Source organism: Tachysurus fulvidraco, chromosome 3 (assembly GCF_022655615.1).
Source record: "Tachysurus fulvidraco isolate hzauxx_2018 chromosome 3, HZAU_PFXX_2.0, whole genome shotgun sequence".
NCBI lineage: Eukaryota > Metazoa > Chordata > Actinopteri > Siluriformes > Bagridae > Tachysurus > Tachysurus fulvidraco.
Genome location: NC_062520.1, coordinates 2,989,455 through 3,005,617, shown reverse-complemented (window position 1 = coordinate 3,005,617; position 16,163 = coordinate 2,989,455).

Sequence of the window (16,163 nt, the reverse complement as noted above, 5' to 3'; positions counted from 1 at the left end):
TCGCTCTAATTTTGCCTGGCACCCGCACAGAGAGAGACAGACAGAGAGAGTCTCTTTCCGCGTAACGCCAGACCGAGCGGTAGGTACTCTCACCCCGACAATTTTTTTTTTTTAATCCCTTTTTCTCATCGTTTCTTTTTCTTTTTTTTCACTGCTCCGTTTTACCTTTCTTCCCCCCTGTCCCAGGTTCGTAACGTGGGAGACCTTAAAAGGGACCTTGGCCTTGTTCCTTGTAAAAAAGAAAACCCCAACCCTCCAGTAAAAGGGGGGGGGGGGTGTCTCTTTACTCGGATCAAGGCCTCGGATCCGTGACGACAAGAAGCCCGTTAATGATCCTTCCGCAGGTTCACCTACGGAAACCTTGTTACGACTTTTACTTCCTCTAGATAGTCAAGTTTGATCGACTTCTCGGTGCTCCGCCAAGGCCCGCGAGGAGCCCCGGCGGGGCCGATCCGAGGACCTCACTAAACCATCCGATCGGTAGTAGCGACGGGCGGTGTGTACAAAGGGCAGGGACTTAATCAACGCGAGCTTATGGCCCGCGCTTACTGGGAATTCCTCGTTCATGGGGAATAATTGCAATCCCCAGTCCCAATCACGAATGGGGTTCAGCGGATTACCAGCGCCTCTCGGCGTAGGGTAGGCACACACTGATCCGACCATTGTGGCGCGCGTGCAGCCCCGGACATCTAAGGGCATCACAGACCTGTTATTGCTCCATCTCCCGTGGCTGAACGCCACTTGTCCCTCTAAGAAGTTGGACGCCGACCGCGAGGGGCCGCGTAACTATTAAGCATGCCGGAGTCTCGTTCGTTATCGGAATTAACCAGACAAATCGCTCCACCAACTAAGAATGGCCATGCACCACCACCCACAGAATCGAGAAAGAGCTATCAATCTGTCAATCCTTTCCGTGTCCGGGCCGGGTGAGGTTTCCCGTGTTGAGTCAAATTAAGCCGCAGGCTCCACTCCTGGTGGTGCCCTTCCGTCAATTCCTTTAAGTTTCAGCTTTGCAACCATACTCCCCCCGGAACCCAAATACTCGTGGTTTCCCGCACGCTGCCCGGCGGGTCATGGGAATAACGCCGCCGGATCGCGGGTCGGCATGGTTTACGGTCGGAACTACGACGGTATCTGATCGTCTTTGAACCTCCGACTTTCGTTCTTGATTAATGAAAACATTCTTGGCAAATGCTTTCGCTTTCATCTGTCTTGCGCTGGTCCAAGAATTTCACCTCTAGCGGCGCAATACGAATGCCCCCGGCCGTACCTCTTAATCATGGCCCTGGTTCCGAAAACCCACAAAATAGAACCGGAGTCCTATTCCATTATTCCTAGCTCAGGTATTCAGGCGAGTTTGGCGGCCCGCTTTGAACACTCTAATTTTTTCAAAGTAAATGCTCCAGACCCCACACGAAGGTTACCGGACACCCAGCCAAGGGCATGCGGGGGGCGCCGAGGAGGCAGGGTCTGGGACAGGCGGTGGCTCGCCTCGCGGCGGACCGCCAGCCCACTCCCGAGATCCAACTACGAGCTTTTTAACTGTAGCAACTTTAATATACGCTATTGGAGCTGGAATTACCGCGGCTGCTGGCACCAGACTTGCCCTCCAATGGGTCCTCATCCATGGGTTTAGGATACGCTTTAGGATACAGTATATGTAGCGTCAGCCTGATGCAGCGTCGAGTTCCCTCGAAAGGGAACTGTCTGGTCCTTTATCTCCTGTGAACACTTTATCCTGACCAGGGACGAGTCAGATCCGGAGCGGATGCCGGGAATGCTGGACACAAGACAGGAACAAGACTCCATGAGAAGAAGTGATCGTTTTTGTCCTAACTATAACCTGTCATTATTACAGTTAGCTACTCTTCTTTTGGAATATGCATCAGTTTTCATCTCAGTAGAGAGCTCCGCTTTTATCTGCTTAAACATTTGATATCTGTGAGCGTAGAGGTGAGAGAACTTCCTCAGCTTGCCCATTTCTCCTGCGTCTGAAGGTTTAAGGAGTGTCTGGGTTTATTCTCCGTTAAAGCAGAGGTTTGTCCCAGAACTCATGTAGAGATGTGGGAGAAGATCAAAACTTTGTTTATCCTGGAATGAGTCAGTGAAGGATGAGTCAGAGATAACATGCTAAACTTTCAGAGCCTTGACCCGTGATTATTAGCACATCACAAAGCCCGAACCCCACGATGCTAAAAATGGTACAGTCCGAGTTGAGCACAGGCACTAGAGAAAAAGCATTATGTATGTAATAGAACAAAGCTGTAACTTAAAGTACACCAGTTACTGCTGTGGTTACTATTGTAATTATTTTTCCAGTATTAACAGTGTTTCTTTACAGCGTTAACTCCACGCGGCGTTGCTGAACGTGTACAGTGTAAAACGATGCTCTGTTAGAATGTTAGTCTTGTCGCTTAGCAACAGAAACCAAATCAGAAAGTGAGCAGCGCCTCTGTGCTTCATATCAGGTGAAAACCAGGACGTAGAGACACTGAACAAAAACGGCTCGGTAGATACAGTCAGGAGACAAAACACTGAACATCACAGAAGTGTGTGGTGTAGAGAGGGGGAAATACGTCACGCTGAGATATTAACTAAAAACCGATACGGACGAACGAACGTCTGGTCGCCTAGACGACAAAGTTATAAAGAGTAATAAAGATGATACAGTTGTAAAAGATAACAGAAGCTGCTCGGGTGCAGAAGCACAGACCTGAACTTTGTTCCTCACCGATGTGAAAGCGTGAGACGAGCCGTTATTTAAAGAAGTCACGCGCTGGATTTATCCGATCGGGATCGTTGATACATTAATATGCAAATGAGAAGAAGGTTACGGCAGTGTTTAGGGATGTACAGTGTGACACAAGGGCAGATTATGAAGAGACAGGATTCAGTGTTAACCCCGGGGTCAGTAGGAGCAGTGTGAAACCTCTAACTACACAAACCCAGGATTCACTTTACACTGAGGTAACTAGGGGATATATATCATGTGTAAGAAGCCTTCAAACTTTCCACCAACAGAACATATAAGATCCACTTCCTTGGAGTCAAGGCAGAAATCACCCAGGGATTAGACTCCAGTCCATCAAAGGGCATCTTGTTCACCGTAAGATCATCTGAATACATCATTATTCACTTCCTGCTTCTCATTACACACTAAATCCTGTGTAGAGTTCCTCTGTGAGAAGACAGCGTTATTTGTCCTCACCTGCTCATAGCTAACATCTCAATTAACAAGTTTTATTCAGGGTTTATCTTATTTTGTTTGCTTTTGTCTTCCCAGACTTTGTTCTCTTTTGGAGATTAACGCCGTCTGATGCCACCGAATCGTCTAATCACATCAGGTTCACCCTCAGCTTCCACTCTTGCTACTCCAAATATTAACAACACGCAACACAAAGAGATGCTAATCTCCCGCATCTCGAACACTCTGTTTAATATCAGCTTAATATCTCATGTATTGACAGCATCAGTTTGTGTGTGTTTTACATTCTCATCATCATCATCATCATCATCATCATCATCATCAGCTAACTTCAGTCGGAAGCCTGACACTAACCCAAAGTGCTTTTTACTGATTTATCCGGAGCAGGAACTGAAATCATCAAAGCTTTGAGAATCAGTTTGAAGGCGTCCTGATCAGACAGGACAGCGGCACTCAGAGACAGATAAAAGCAGACGACGTGATTATGCTGATCAACGTGAAAGACGAGAAGATACATCAGACACACGAGGTTAAGAGAGGGAGAAGGGGTTCAACCAGGAGTGCATCGTTGGCCCGTGAGCACCACCGTCATGTAAAATAATAAACAAGGTAGAGAAGAAATGTGAGATCTTCCTGATCGAGTTTTCCCGTTTCACACCTCAGAGCAATCAAATGATCTCACGTTAGAATTTCAGCTGGTTTAGCTTCCGTGAGGATGTAATAAATCTCCTAAAGGACATCCTGATCAAAATCTCTCACACATCATGAATTAGTACATTAATTAACTGACCCAGGAATCATCTGGAAATCTCTCACAGACTGGAATTAGAAGTTTATTTATAAAGAAATTGTTTGTTTTTCAGAATCTATGACCTATGACCAGCCATGAAGGCAATGTGATTCTAATGATACGTTCATGACAACTTCTGACTCAGACTTTTTTACCTCCGCTGTTTAGTTCATATTACAGTGTTTTATTTATATTAATGGAAACAGAGCAGATGTACTGAACAGATGGTCTAACACACACACACACACACACACACACACACACACACACACACACACACACACACACACACACACACACCTTTACACTGTTGTGTTAGTTTCACATTTTAGCTCCAGAGTTAGACTTACCCACAGTGGGTGGAGTTTGATTGAAACAGAAACGTGTCTTAGTGACAGAATTCCTTATCTCGTGCTGAAGGGATGATGATGTATTTTTGTGACCCAACCCAGAAGTGATCATCTCTCTGGTTCCCTCGACTAAAAGTCAGTGGATTTCTCTGGCGTCTTTTGGATCGATACAGAAAATAAAATAAAAATCCTCTTTGTGTGACCCGAGTTTCTGATTTTTGGTCTTCACAAAGGAACACAACTGTTCTGAAGGTTGAATCCTGAAAACAATGAGCAGAAGTTAAAAGCTGAAATTTCTAATGCTGTAAAGGAACTCCAGCACAGTCACATGACTTCAGCATCAGCATCAGCACTAAACTTTCAACTCTCTCAGGTTCCTTTTCCATCAGAAAGAAGCAGGTGCTGGTTCAGAGCTAGTGCTGGTGCTGGTTTGAAGTTGGTTGAACTGGTGAGCCTTCTAAGAACCGGTTTGCCTTTTCATGGGCTAGAGAGCATCACAGAGCCGAGTGTGACGTCACTGTATATGTGTCACATTTGCCAGCAGCGTTAGAGCAGCAGCGACAAACACAACAACAACAATGGTGGATGTTGCTTTACTGTTAATGCTCATGGCTTTGTGAATCTACATTAACATCCAAAAGCGGCAAATCCAACGTGTACGTGCAGCTCCGTGTAATCTGTATAAACAGAGGTTGTAATCGATAAAGTACATAACGTTATTTTATCATTAACACAGAAAAAACGTTAACCTTAGCATGTAGCTACCTACTATCATGTGTGCTGATAATGTATCATATCGCCGTAAAGTAAAAGTGTATTAAACATTAGTATACTTAAGGTACATTATGAAATGTGCTAACATTAGCCCCGCCCCCAGCTCCTGACGCAAGCGGTTCTTAAGTCTAGACCAGCAACGTTTTGGTGCTACTTAAGAACCACTTTTCCTGGTTCAGAGCTGGTGCTTTGGCTGTCAAAAAAGAAAGAACTGGTTCTAAATTAGGCTCCAAACCTGCACTCGAACTGCCTCGGTGGAAAAGGGGTATCAGTCATTATTTAAAGCCATCTTCCCTGATCAGGATCCACTCTGCTCTTGTTGGGGATGAAGCTGAAGGAATGAACAGTTGCAGTTGGAGGAGTTTGAAGAGTTTGTTATTAGTAGAAACACAACCAGGCTGCAGTAGGAGATGAGTTTTCCTGTTCGGCATCATCACCTATAATGTCCTCCACATCGTCTGTAGGAACGTTTAGACACGTGTTCACGTCACAACCTCCTTTTTCACCCGATGTTAAAGCTTAAGAAATAACGAGTGGTGTTTTACCGATGGGTTTTATATCGTAGGTCAAATAAAAACCTGAAAAGATCTCCAGCTTTTGTTAAACACAGACTTCAGACTTGTTTTGCTTCACCAGCTTGAGTCAGAAGAAGTATGAAGTCCAGTTTTATGTAGACCAGGAAAAAAATGTTTTTATTTCACACAGGACATCAGACTGGACACGTCTTTAATCAGACATCACTGGTGTCATTGATGACATTATTTCAGTTATATGTTTCTTTTTGTAAATGTAAATATTGATATCGAACCCATTTCATTCTCCATGCTGTAATCACTCGTTCCCTCACCAGCGTTTCTCTTTCTTGAAGACGCCGCAGATTGTTCATGTCGTCAGATTTTTTTTACTGTCACAGCTGCCGTTCTAGAGAATCAATCAACATCCAAAATGCACTTTGACAGCAGAAAATAAATGCATGTGTCTGCGATGAGGCTTGAATTTCTGTCAATAAGCAGATAAAAAAATTGAGGAGAACATGTTTGTTCTGATCCTGTATCCATGTACTTCCAGGACACTTGTGACGTGACGTGTAACCGAATATTTTTGGCTATCAGGCGAAGAAGTGTTTATCAAAACCATTTGAACAGAGATGGTTCTGAGATATGAGGACATATCCGTGTCTCCTAACACTCCAAGACGGAGAGAGACTAAATATAGAGCCATGAGGGCCAGAGAGAGCGAGAGAGAGAGAGAGAGAGAGAGAGAGAGAGAGAGAGAGAATAACAAACGAGTCCTGAACAATTGAGTCATATGTTTTTTCTTCATAATTAATTTTTATTTATTTTATTACCCATGAATGATTCCTCACATGATTCCTGAATCATACAAAAATTACTTCTCACATAATTCTCATGCGATTCTTGAATGATTCCTCACATTATTCCTGGTTCATCCATAAACCATTCTTCACAATTCTGAAGTGATTCTTTTAATGATTCCTCATATGATTCCTGATTACTCCTTAATTTATTCTTGCTTATAATAATTCTGTCATTTCATCCTGTCCTGTGTGACATCTCTATAGAGATGTTTGGATGAAAAATAAAAGGCTGTAAAGGTTTAGCAAAGCTCATTGGTACATCTTGTGAGTGTACAAACTTTTGGTAAAGCAGCGGTTGCTTAGTTACTTCAAAGTTCATGAAATCTGCAATGCACGACTGAATATAACAGAAGCTGAACACAAAGACAGATATTAACACAAACATACAAGATGTATTGATAAAACAAACAGATCAGAAACATTTGCACTTAATGAGGATCCTTGTTGTGACTTCCTGCCTTGCCTCTTATACCTCAATAGACTTTCAAGTTTAAGGCCCGACTGTCAAAATAAAAGTCCCTCTTTCCAACCCTAGAAAGTTTCTGGCCCAAAGATAAAAGTGTCAAGTGTTACTTCAAACGAAGGCACAAATCATACGTAAATACTGAATTTGAATACTAAAAAACTGAATTCTACATCAACTTTTCCAACTTTTACATTTGTAAAATAAAGCATGTATATTTATCTTAGCCCTAATATAGTGGTGTCACAACAAAACACTGATTAGTGAGTTATTTATTGTGTTTAACTAGCTAGATTTAAAAGTTAGCTTTAGTGCACACTCAAAGATTTACTGTATGCTAAATGCTAGTAACACATGATGAGATTAGCAGTTAAGAGATCTAGAGATTAATGTTTTAGCACAGTGCGAGTACAGATGCTAAAATTCTGGATTCTAATTGGTCAAGAGAGCATAAATGTATGCAATACTCTCCTCAGACCGAGTTCAGAAGAGTATAGCGTAGAAACTAAAGGTAATTTGCATGTCATGCATATTTATATTCATACCTCTGTGGATGATTTGATTTGGTTAAAGGTGTAGTGATATTCCCAGTCCATTTCGGCATGTTATTAAACATACAGAATTACAACCTCGGATGAGTTTCGAATAGTTTAAAGCGACAAACTTTGGCGAGCTGAAAATAACACGTCAGTCAGACATGCCGAAATCGTGATCTCATTAACAGCCTGTTGTCTAAAAAGGTTAAAGCGCTTCTACTGATTTGGATCAAACTTCATTTTATGCCAGTTAAATTTGCCCAAACATGAAAATGAAGCGTTTGCTTTGCATGTTTTAAGGTCTTTAATCCTCCAGCGACCTCCGAGTCACAGCACGTAGGTACGGCGCGGATGCGTTCGGTGCTAGGTGTGAATTTCACTGAGCCTCAGGGGAGCTGGCGGAAACAAGGGAAAGGGAATTAAGAGAAGTTTTTTCTTTTTTGTTCGGTTACTTCGTTCCAGCTCATGTAATGAGACAAGGCTCCCCGTGGCTGTAGGAGCAGGCCTTAATAGGCGGTGAGAGATGAGGACAGAGGCTACGCAGAACACCGTGGGAATGAGGCCGGATCACACGCTCCAGAGATGCCGACAGAGCCATGATTCCGCTTCAATTACAGAGCGCTGCACCTGCCGAACTCCCGCTGATCCGACTATACAGCCACGCCGGCCTCGCTGTTCCATAAGGCGCCAGAACAAGCCTCACATAACGAGGATCAGCTGCTTAAGTACTGCTATTGATCAGTGCCCAGTATATAATAATGGAGCTCATATACTTTCAAGAACTGCAACGATTTCTCAAAATCCTGTGTAGCAATTATAGCTGTACCCTTTAAAACAAGGAGGTTTATTCATATAAAATATGTTTCTCTGAAATAGTTAGACTGACTCCAGTTAATGACGTCTGTGATAAAGAATGAATGAATGCATCTTTTGTTGTCTATTTGTTGTCTATTTTCATCTCCAATGTCCTTGGGGTATAAAAAATGCCACAAAACAGACGGATGATAGTTGAACTAAAAAAACTTGACATTTAAAATCATCAGGCCCATGAAGTCTCTATAGGGGATCCTACACATTTTAGCCTAACAACAAAGATGTCAAACAATTTCTGAGAATTTAAAATTCCTTTGTAGCAATTATAGCTGTACCCTTTAAAACAAGGAAGTGTATTCATATAAAATGTGTCGAGATCCAGTTACAGAAAGATTTCTTGCTTTAAAGGTCAGGATAAGAGACTGACTTGTCCAGACTGAGTGGGTGACAGAAGGAAATGGCTAGGAAGTGGACACGATGTTGTACGTTAGCTCTGCTGACCTGCAATAAGACCAGAGAATAAACACAAACTGATCTCATCTGTCCATTAGTTCACTAATCACAAGTAAACGAGGTGATAGTGTGTCTCTAACCCCGTAGCTCGTCTCACATTAATTCCTGTGATAAAGAATGCTAAATTTGAGTCACTGAACTAAGGCAAGTTTTTTTTTTCATTTGTTTATTGTTTATTTTTCTGCTACACTATATTATTTTTATCCAAAACTCGGTTTGTTTCTCTGAAAATGTTAGACTGACTAATGACTTCTGTGATAAAGATGAATGCATCTTTTGTTGTCTATTTGTTGTCTATTTTCATCTCCAATGACCTTGGGGTATAAAAATAGGGTTTAAAAGAAAGGCCACAAAACAGATGGATGGTAGATGAACTAAAGAATAATTGACGCTTAAAATCATCAGGCCCATGATGTCCCTAGTGCAGTTATCCCCAAGACCCGGGCCGCAGACCGGTACTGGTCCGTGGACCAAATGGTACCGGGCTGCCGAAGAAACATTAAATTGTTTCCATTTTATTTACTGTGGTGTATTTCTCTCGGGTTTGTGCGAGAGACGTCACCTAAAGCCACACCAATACCGCACATGCGCAAAATATCATGATATCAGGCCGGGTTTAGGTGACGTCTGGTGCTGAGCGGCTGCAAGCGGCAGTGGTGTTGTAGCTTTGGTGGAGAGAGAAGGTGTGTATCGCTCTTCTCTCTGTTCACCGGTACTTTGTCATGTTTAACAGTGCTTGGTGTACGTGTATATTGTGTTTGCTCAAATTTAACCCACAAATTAGCAAAAATGAGCACGAAACAGACGTCGTTAGAAAGTTAGAAACTCTGCCGGTGTTCTGGATTAAAGTCATGGCGGAATACCCTGAGATTGTCACCACAGCACTTACATCCCTATTGCCATTTCCGACATGCTATCTGTGTGAAGCGGGGATTTCTGCAGTGATGGCAACCGAAACAAAACAACGGAATAAACTGGACATAAGCAACACACTTCTGGTGTCATTGTCTCCTATTACCCCAGATGGAACCGTCTCTTTGCAGAGAAACAAGCTCAGGGTTCTCGTTGATTTAGCATTGTAGTGAGTTAAAAAGGCATGTTTAAATACAATCAAATTGAAATTATTAATTTCAATTTGATTGTATAGCCGCCACCCCACACCCCCATCGGGCCGCAGTAAAATTATCAAACACTGACCGGTCCGCGGTGAAAAAAAGGTTGGGGACCACTGCTCTAGGGGATCCTACACATTTTAGCCTAACAACAAAGATGTCAAACAATTTCTGAAAATTTAAAAGCTTAAAATGATGATATGCATTGAGGAAGATTTTTCAGGTCCCTCTACAGTAGAAGCTTCTCCAGCTTTGATACTCATGACAGGAAGAGACTCATTGTTTCTTCCTGATCACATATTATCTGTGGGTGCCAATACTATTCGAAACCGCCCTTCTATTCAAGGTGTCCTTATGCTCAGGGTGTAGAAAAGAATATGAATCATTATGAATCACTGCATGTGTTATTGTGTTGTTCAGTGCATATTTATATCTCAGTAACTAGCATATGGAGCTTGTGGATGCGTCTCAGCATGCAAACCTCAGTGGTGCTAACGCCGCTCATCACAAACAGCTTGTCCATTACAGCCCATTCTATACAAAGGCTTTGTCTCAACTCACCTCATCAACAGCAGGCTAAGATGTTAAAATTTTTCCCTGACGAGGGACTTGCTGTGTGAAAAACCAAACCTCAGGCTAATAAAAACATGCCTGATTTTTGTTCCTGGTTCTAGGTTCTCCGTCTGGTTCTTGATGGTTCTCTGGTTCATCAACAATCAAGATGATCAGAGGAACTGAGTGGATTAGTGGCAAGTGACTGAGTGACAGTGATACTGTAATTATAATTAGCTAGCTTGTCTGTTTGATATTTAATGTAATAGCTGTATGAGCTAATCTCTTAAATCTCTATGAAATGTTAGTCACACAGGAAGTGATGTCAGTTTTTTCAGTGTTAAATTCCACCTCTAGGTAGATTTAAATTATAATGTACACGCCAAATAAAGCATCATCCCAGAGCGCTAATTACCTTAATAACTGACCGTGTTATCTCGGGGAATTATAAACTAAACATTACACGCTGGATTTAAACTAAGACAGCACAAAACCGAGGGTATAAGACATATTGTCATGGAGCAGTCTTTTCTTCTGTAGCTATTAGCACATTTTTTGGTGCTTGAGGCATCGCTTCGAAAAGAAAAATTCAAAGAGAATCTCCTCTTGGAATGATTAGCGTTTATTAGATTAGCACAGGCAATCGAGAGACTTCGCTTATTGTTAATAGATGTGCCTCAGGTGGGATTGATTAGCACACTTCAAAGACATTCACTGTGACTAGCGTCCTGTTTTTTTGCTAAGATTATTAATCAGATATTAATAACATGCTTCATTTAGCCTCAGCGAAAATGCTGAACACATCCAATCCGAAATAAATACACACAAAGCAAAACTTCACCTGAATGTTTTGTTAACTTTAGCTTTATAGCTGCAATGATTAAGCTAAGCTCGGATTTCTCTCCAAAATATTTACGTCGAAAGATTTTTATAAACCTGACAGGATTTCTAAGAGAAGTCAATAGCTAAATGCTAGCAAGCTAAATAAAATAAGTTACTATAAAAAAGGATTTTAACAATATATTCACAAATGTTTATAATCTTCACTAGCTAAAGGTAGCTGGTTAGCTAACACTAGCCAAACTGACATAAAATTAGCTTAATGTTAGCTAGCAAACACTAATGAGCTAACTTAACTGGAATTCTGGGAGGAATTTTAGATCATCTTCATCAGGGCTGTCAACTCTCACGCATTCAGCATTAGACTCACGCAATTGACTCAAAACTCACGCTCTCACGCCACACCCCCATATTCTCATGCAGACTGGTGCAGCAGTAAGGGAAAAAAAGCGCGACGCATGATTTCGCAAAGCAACGTGCAGAGAGACCAGACAGACAGTGTAGTGAGTTTTTTGTGACAATTGTGAGGGAAATACACAATTTATTCCCATAAACTGTGTAGTCAGCCGTTCTCGATCACCTTTGCACCGTCTGAATTGTGAACGCGGGCAGGTCGGTGAGTTACAGGGTGCTCCGTGCTCCGTGTCTCCGTCCAGTTTAGGCTAGTAACTAATAGGCCTGTTATATAGTTTATATAGAATTATGTTAGCATTAGCAGAGTTATTTGTTTTGCAGCACTGAGCAGTTATTTTACATAACTTTATCATAAAAAACAGTTCAAAAGCATTTCCAGATGACAAATATCTGGACATGCCTAGTAGTAAATGTTAATTATTGTTTTCTAAGAACAGAATGTCAAGTCAACGACATCCCATAATAAAATTATTTTATTTATATCAGTCACAACTCATCGATCATGTCCAGATATTTGACTGGTGGCCATCCAAATCAATGAGTAAGGCTTCAAAATCAGCCACCAGCACTTACAATAGAGCACATGTTAATCTGTGAACATGTTAATCACATGTTAATCTGTGAACATGTTAATCACATGTTAATCTGTGAACATGTTAATCACATGTTAATCTGTGAACATGTTAATCACATGTTAATCTGTGAACATGTTAATCACATGTTAATCTGTGAACATGTTAATCACATTTCTGTAAAATGTTTGTGAAAATTAAATGGGATGTAAATCTCCCAATCAATTCTGTACAGATACCAAATACTTTGACAATCAATATATACTTAATTCACTTCTGCTAATTGAAGGATTGTGTGTTTGTATTTTTTCCACACCAAGCCACGCCCCCCATAAACCCCTCCCCCACTACACCAAGCCCCACCCCACAAAATCTTACTCTAAGATGAACTCAAAAGTTGACAGCCCTGTCTTCATGAATTAGTTAACAACCCTGATAATATCCCTTATAATCATTTTAACTCCTATTTCTAAATGTTTTTGATTTGTATTCCTAATGGTAGCCAGCTGACAGGATTTCTAAGAGAACTGGAGAATTCCATATACTGTATACTGTATACTATAACGCTAGCTAGGTAACTAAGATTAGCTAAATAAACAGGAATTCTGAGAGGAATTCTGTGACATATTATACAGAGACATACTGTATAGGGTCCATATACAATACTTCACTGCTAATTCTAGCACGAGTTAGCATAATGTTCATTATCACCAATGCTAACAATGCCAGCTATGATAGCATATCATAATCTTTATTATGGCTAAACGTTAGCTAGCTAACACACATTTATTAGTTTCTACTATTGCAAAAGCAAGCTAGCAAACATGCAATCCAATCATGCTTACCATTGCTAATACTAGCATGCTAAGTAATAAATTTCTATAATCTTTACTATTGCTAAACACTAGCTAGCTACATTTTATTGATATTTGATATTTCTAAATGTTAGCGAGTTGACATACAATCCATTCATCTTTACTAATCTTTACTAGCTAAGAAATACATTTCCATTCTCTTTACTATATGCTACTGTACCTAGCTAGTTAACATTAATTTGCTTTATCTTCACTATTTCTAAACACTAACTAGCTAAGATTTATTAAATTAATCAATACTGTTGCTAAACGCTAGCTAGCTATATACAATCATTTCAAGTCATAGAATTTCTGGTAGGGTTTTTACATCATGTTCATAAACGCATGTACATTTCACAGCTAACGCTAGTTATCCAACTTCTGTGAGCTACAACCTCAGAGATGCTCCGGAATGAAGCGGGGTTTCCTTTTCCTTTCTTGTGTGCAAGAAGTGTGTCGCAGTCGTTAGCGTCTGGACAGAGCGAGTCCTTCACAGCTTCTCGACCATCAAGGACGTAGGAAAAGACGTGACGGGGGAGTATTAAAGAGAAAACACATCTGCTGTTGTCACACTCAAGCACTCGGGAGGCAGCAGAGGCCCTGACCACACACACACACACACACACACACTCACAAACTCTGATTCATTATTTTATGAGGCAGATTCATGCTGCAGGCGAACATAGCAACTGAAAAGAAGGCTAACACAATTATCTGTGCGTGACGGATGCTGCTGGATGTTTACGCGGTCGCCCTGAAGACTGATCGTTTCCTGATTCATCTGTATTTATCAGCTGCGTCTAAACTTCTAGGCTTTAAAGCTCGCCGTATTTCATTTATTAAGATCTCGTATGGAGACATCAACATAAAGACAAGCCTGAGTGCAGAGTGCTGGAGCTTGACAGATAATTGGACACAGTCAGATAGCTCTGAGCTACACGCTAACAAATGAGTGCTAGCAAAGCTTTTTGGGGAGAAAAAAAAAATGCAGGAAGAGCGTATTCGACTGGTCAGCTAACTGTCATGAAATGTGGGTCTGACTAAGCACTTTCCCGTGCCGGTGTCATTAACATGCCAATCAGCTGGACGGAGAGAAGCCGACACTCCAATCTATCAAGGCGATTGCTTGTGTCACGAGGCGGCTGCAATCAGCACCAAGGGCTTGACCTGTTGCCTGCACTTAATCGACGCGGCGCGTTTAGTTAACATCACCACAAGCCCTGCGTCTTTAAGAGTCAAGCGTGACGGCGTGCACAGCAAAATAACGCTCGGGTGAATTTAGAGACGGCTGATTGGAGTCACACTGAAGGCTACGCAATTTACAAAGCGACTCTTCAGACTGGAAACGTTGCACACCGTGAGCACGTGAGGATAAAGTCGACTTCAGGCTGCGACGTCCTGTTTGTCTGAATTCTACACCAGACACATCTCAGCTGTGTCTCCGTCCTCACTTCTGTCACAAGTCAAAGCCAAATTTCACAGAAAACTGACTTATTGAAATGAATCATTTAATTGAACCTATCCAAATGACTCGAGTCTTTTAAAACAGCTAAAACTCAATTATTTGTTTAATGAAACTGATTCACATGAGTCAAGCCATTTGAAAAGTTTCAAAGTCAAATGTACAAATCATAATGAATCCCTTAAATGAACTGATTCACATGAATTTGTAAAGATTCAAAAGATAAACAATAAGGAATCAGTTAATTATAACTATTTTAACATGCATATGGGTCAATCGAAATGAATCATTAAATTGAACTGCATGTGTGAACAAAGTCAATTTAAAAAACACAAATAACTTACCTCACAAATCATTTATTGAGTCATGACTTGAATCAATTGAAAAGGCTAAAAAAAAACACACACGAATGAATCTCATTGCGTTATTTAGTAAAAGATTCACATGACTCAAGCAAATGACTCTTAGTGAAGTATTTATTAAATCAGGTTTAATTTTGCGAACCATTTGAGTCATGAAGTATTTTATTTTTAAACCTATCATCTGAAAATGTCCCTTTGTTAACATCAGTAAATCAGGAAGTTCCTGTACTCTTAGTTAAACAGCGCTAATGCGCTACAGCGATGGAACAGGAAGTAAATCTAAAGTGTTATAATGTGAACAGATGAGTGTGATAAGTGGCCTGTAGCATAAATGTCCGTGTATTAGCATACCGCAATAATAACCACACGTACGAGAGACTCTGGATACAAACAGAAGACTTTCTTTTTTGAGTTTCTAGAAGAGTTGAAGGAGAACGGTTGAAGGAGCCGTTTTCAACAAAGCCCGTTCTCTACAAAGTTCGTCTTAGAAGAATCCGAGAACAAAAGTCGTCAAAAGAAGAAACAGATATCCTGCAGGTAAAAACTAGCCAATAAAGCAAAGTGAGACGGGAAGAACCTGTGAAAAGTTGTGAAGGTTAAACCGATGGCTAGGGTTAGAACTTATAGCTTTAATTATAACAGAAATCTAAAATAAAAAATGTAAAAAACTCAATCCAAAAGTAGACGTAGGAATCCGGATGAATTATGCATGGATGTGTCCTTGACTACGCTAATTACTTTACTGTATCGTGAGACATTTTGTTCCCAAACCCTGACACTGTTACACACCAGAACATAAACACGTACACACACACACACACACGATGATGACGATGATGATCTGCCGTGTAGCCGTGAGCAGTATTAGCGCTTTAGGTGTCATAAGAAAATAACAACACGCTGGTGTAGTGCATCAGGAGAGAAAGAAACAAGAATTCATTTAAATATAAATGGAATGCAGATGTTTGGTTCAGACGCCGTGTCTTCTCACGCTACCTGTTTTACTCTCTCGCTGTAGCTAGCACAGCAAACTATATACGAAGGAGATATAAGAAATAAATAAATAATTAAAAAGAAAAAAAGACGTGTGAGAAAAAGAAATCGAAACCTCAGCACTTCTTTGGCTTCTTAAATGACTGATAAAAATTGAACAAATGGTTAAAAAACCCACAA